The sequence below is a fragment of the Littorina saxatilis genome, unplaced genomic scaffold (assembly GCF_037325665.1).
Source record: "Littorina saxatilis isolate snail1 unplaced genomic scaffold, US_GU_Lsax_2.0 scaffold_692, whole genome shotgun sequence".
Lineage (NCBI taxonomy): Eukaryota > Metazoa > Mollusca > Gastropoda > Littorinimorpha > Littorinidae > Littorina > Littorina saxatilis.
This window is the reverse complement of record NW_027129527.1, coordinates 15,001-20,000: the sequence shown is the minus strand read 5'-3', so window position 1 is coordinate 20,000 and position 5,000 is coordinate 15,001. Positions and strand designations below refer to the sequence as shown.

Genomic DNA, 5,000 nt, shown 5'->3' with positions numbered 1-5,000 from the left:
GACTAGCATTAAAAAATAAAAAAAGGAAAAAGTTGCATGGTTTTCTGTAGCCTATTTCCCCACCATCAAATGAAAAGAGCTGCATCTTACTCGCACCATTCAACTCACACAGTCATCTTCCTCGCTTGACCTGCACCCGGGCTTCCTTTTGTTAAACTGTCATTACTTCGAATTGCACTGATTTTGTCTTCATAAAATAATTATGTCGTGTTTTAACAATGTTTGTATCACACGCTGTCAATTTATTCTTTAGGTTTAAACAAATTAAGTCTAGCGCCATATCGAGGCGTCCTATCCATACCATGCTCGCTCTCTATGGAGAGCCCCAAGGGTGTTAAGATAAGATAAGATACGAAAACTTCAATGTCCATTTTCATTTTACTCAAACATAAGAATGTTTCTTATAAGAATGGCACCACATCGCATCTTTAATAACACAAAGACACGATAAAAAAAAGCTTACATTGCAGTAAACGTTCAAACGAAAGGTGCTTGTATGTAACAGCCTGGCGTTGTCTGTGATCGGAATAATTATGATGGTTTGGTTTCAACAAGAATATGTTGTTGTTTGTATCATGACTTGAACAATATATATTATCGCCATTAGGAATTCTAACTTAAGCATAGTGCTTATTTCAAGCAATCCTAGTGGAAACATAACAGTGGTAAGCATGATGGCGGATTAAATCGAAATACTCTTTTCAGAATACTATAACAAACACAAAAGCAAGATACAAAAACTGAACATACCAAATAATCTACTTGAAGTACGCTGAAAGCCAAAGGTGGCAACTAGTTTTCATGTCATGGACACTTACTTAATTTTGAAGAAATATTTTTTTCTATGGCGTTGTATAGAAATATTAGATACTTGGTCTTTGATGTTATTCTCTAAATGCTATTTCCAGTTTAAAAAAATTGACAGGAAATGTGGACTTTCATGCATTCGATGACGTTTCATGCAAAGACAGTACGGTAGAAGTTTGTTTGGTACTTTGCTATTGTTATTATTTTGCTCATTTCAGGACAAGATGTGGGATTAACAATTTATTAATTTACATTTATGTTGCGTTATAAAGTGCACAGCGCTCTGGTTAACAATTTCTGTTGCAACTCTTTGCTATTCATTAACTGTTTCTTGTTTGATTTCTTGTTCCTTTGACACAGTTTGACTGGACATACCAAATAATCCTCATGAGAGTCCAATGTGGAAATGAAAAGATCAAGTTTGCTTTTGAAATAAAGTTTTTCTTGTCAAAGAACGAAAAAAAAAAAAAAAAAAAAAAAAAAAGCAAGATACAAAAACAAACAGGAACTGGATGGGGTTAGTAATACAGAAGGTAATACAAACAAAAGCTGTTTTTTTTTAAACTACAAAAAATAAACCGGGACAACGAGGGAACAAAACAAGTCGCGTAAGGCGAAATAATAACATTTAGTCAAGCTGTCGAACTCACAGAATGAAACTGAACGCACTGTTTTATTCACCAAGACCACATATATAATACTCGTAGTTTCGTCAGTCCACCACTCGTGGCAAAGGCAGTGAAATCGACAAGCCATGCAGAATAGTGCGGTAGTGGTTGCGCTGTGCTGCATTGCACGCTTTCTGTACCTCTCTTCGTTTTAACTTTCTGAGCGTGTTTTTAATCCAAACATATCATATCTATATGTTTTTGGAATCAGGAACCGACAAGGAATAAGATGAAATTGTTTTTAAATCGATTTCGGAAAATTAATTTTAAACATAACTTTTATATTTTTAATTTTCGGAGCGTGTTTGTAATTCAAATATAACATATGTATATGTTTTTGGAATCAGAAAATGACGCCGAGTAAGATGCAATTGTTTTTGGATCGATTAATAAAAAAATAATTTTAATTACAAGTTTCCGATTTTTAATGACCAAACTCATTTATTATTATTTAAGCCACCAAGCTGAAATGCAATACCAAAGTCCGGCCTTTGTCGAAAATTGCTTTGCCAAAATTTCTATCAATTTGATATAAAAATGAGGGTGTGACAGTGCCGCCTCAACTTTTACAAAAAGCCGGATATGACGTCATCAAAGATATTTATTGAAAAAAAGAAAAAAATGTCCGGGGATGTCATACCCAGGAACTCTCATGTCAAATGTCATAAAGATCGGTCCAGTAGTTTAGTCTGAATCGCTCTGCACACACACACGCACAGACAGACAGACAGACAGACACACACACACACACACACACACACACACACACAGAGACACACAGACACACACACACACATACACACAAATACACACACACACATACACCACGACCCTCGTTTCGATTCCCGTTCTATGTTAAAACATTTACTAAAACTTGACTAAATGTAACTACGGGAAAAAAGGAAAGAGAGAATGCGTTATGTCCTACAGGCTAAATATTTCGACTCTTAATTAAGGACAAGATATCGGGTTATAGCATTCGAGTTGTACGCCTTCACGGCTTTTGACGAGATACACAAGTGTATGCGTGTTTATAGGTGGTATCAGCCATCTGCACTTATGGCAGAATGACCAAGATCTTGTACGTGCCATTGTGGTGACACGGGGGTGGGGCATGGCTTCCGTCTCCGGGTCTGCACATAAAGTTGACCCGTGTCCGTCCCGGCCCAAACTCGAACCTGCGACCTTCCGATCACAAGTCCAGTGCTCTACCAACTGAGCTACCAGGCCCCCAAATTTACGCGAAGTGGGCCATCAAATGTGTGGAGGCAGGTTTCACGGTAATCAGACTCTTTGATGTGTGTAAACTTTGCCTTCAAATTACTTGCTTACTGTGTTGATTTTCATCATTTTTTCTGCTTGGCATGAGTAAGTATGGTATTTGCAATACAAAAAAATAAATAAAAGCTAAAATGTTTGTGTTTGAGCAATTATTTGAGCGCGTTTTTCGAAGCGAACGTGTGAATCCTGACAGACACCATTTCCTTCTGTCACATGACCCCATCTCAAAGTGTGATTCAACAGACACGAAAATAACACACAAAACTTATGATAATGGGGTTATTAATTCAATTAATACACAAGGTTAGTCTCTGACTAGAGAAAATAGGGAAACAATATCAAATGGGAGCATAAAACCGTTTCTGGAAAAATTTTCAATCACCACCGAAAGTGTCTGTCAGTGAAAAAAACACGTGCTTTGTTTGCAAAGCAAAGCCTAATTTTACACATCGCGTGCTTTTGTCTGTTATTCTTGCTTGTGAACATCATTTTATTGATGTTCTTCACTGGAAAGCAGGTGTATCATCAACAGTATCACAATCGCAAAGAATGAACATTTTTGTTGTGATCCGACCGGTGTCTGTAGACTGAATCACACGTTCGGCAAACTTCGTTTTTAACGGAAATAACCGAGCCTTTAATCGGAAACGACGTTTCAACCGCTTCATATCGTCTGCAGGAAGAAAAAGAGGAATGCGATACCCAGTGAGTAAAACATTTAATCGTTTTTAGTGCCTTTTGATCAAGTTTTGTTGCGTCTGTCAGCAACGTTCGTCAACCCAACGTTCGGCACAGCGACGCACGCATACGGATTTGCAGCGTTTGCATTCGGAAAGTGAGGGATTTGTGAGTTCGTTTGCATAATTTCAATCGCTAGTAGGTTTTCCCTTCGTCTCCCATTCTTGTGTGTACATGTTATTGGCATTTCATTGTGTAAATTGAAAGTTTGTGAGTAACAGTAGTAAAATCTGTCGAACGTTGGCAACGCTGACAGACGGAAATATCGAACGTTGCCTTCAATGACAGACTGGCTTGGCGATCGTACTTTCGATTCGTAGGAACACAATATATAGAGACAACAATGTGCGCTCGTTACCACAACGGTCATGAACCGGTGTAACACAAAATTTTTACTCCACGAAAAATTGACTCGGACGGAGTAAACTTCCAGTAAAAATCTTGTACGAAAAAAGAACTCACAAGGAACTAAATTTTTACTCCCCAAATATTTACTCCCAGTAAACATCTCGTACGAGAAACTTAGGGCCTACTCCTTCGTTTATAATTCGCGCAATATCCCATTTACGTGCAATCCCGTTTTGCCGCCGTCCCATTTTGGCGACATTTAACAAGCCAAGCGTCATTTTACTCCCGCATCCCATTTTGGCGCAATCCCGTTTCGCCGCTATCCCATTTTTTTGAATTTTTTTTTTCTTTTTACATTTAGTCAAGTTTTGACTAAATGTTTAACATAGAGGGGGAATCGAGACGAGGGTCGTGGTGTATGTGTGTGTGTGTGTGAGTGTGTGTGTGTGAGTGTGTGTGTGTGTGTGTGTGTGCGTGTGTGTGTGTAGAGCGATTGAGAGTAAACTACTGGACCGATCTTTATGAAATTTGACATGAGAGTTACTGGGTATGATATCCCCGGACGTTTTTTTCAGTTTTTCGATAAATGTCTTTCATGACGTCATATCCGGCTTTTTTTTTTAAAGTTGAGGCGGCACTGTCACACCCTCATTTTTCAATCAAATTGATTGAAATTTTGGCCAAGCAATCTTCGACAAAGGCCGGACTTCGGTATTGCATTTCAGCTTGGTGGCGTAAATATTAAATTATGACTTTGGTCATTAAAAATCTGAAAATTGTAATTAAAATTATTTTTTTATAAAACGATCTAAATGTACGTTCATCTTATTCTTCATCATTTTCTGATTCCAAAAACATATAAATATGTTATATTCGGATTAAAAACAAGGTCTGAAAATTAAAAATATAAAAATTATTATCAAAATCAATGGACGTCTACCCACAACACGCCACTGGATGCCGCGTGGTGCCAGTCGTGAAAACCAGGTTCTTTGTCCTACAGTGAGACATTCAAGTTGGGGACTTTGTGACCGCTGACTTTGTCAGCATGGATGGAAAGGTGGAGAGATACAGGGCGGTGATCATCCCCAAGTCAACCCATTTCCCCGATGGGCCAGATCGAGAGGAGATCTGTGTGAAGTGTTTGCGCGCAAAAGA

The 5,000-nt window shown here is 38.2% G+C and overlaps 1 protein-coding gene across 1 annotated transcript in view; it reads right to left on the bottom strand.

Annotated features, from left to right (window-relative positions):
• LOC138957766 (uncharacterized) overlaps nucleotides 1-5,000 on the bottom strand; it is an 8,819-nt gene that overhangs the window by 1,156 nt on the left and 2,663 nt on the right. The gene's annotated exons all lie outside the window — the stretch shown is intronic.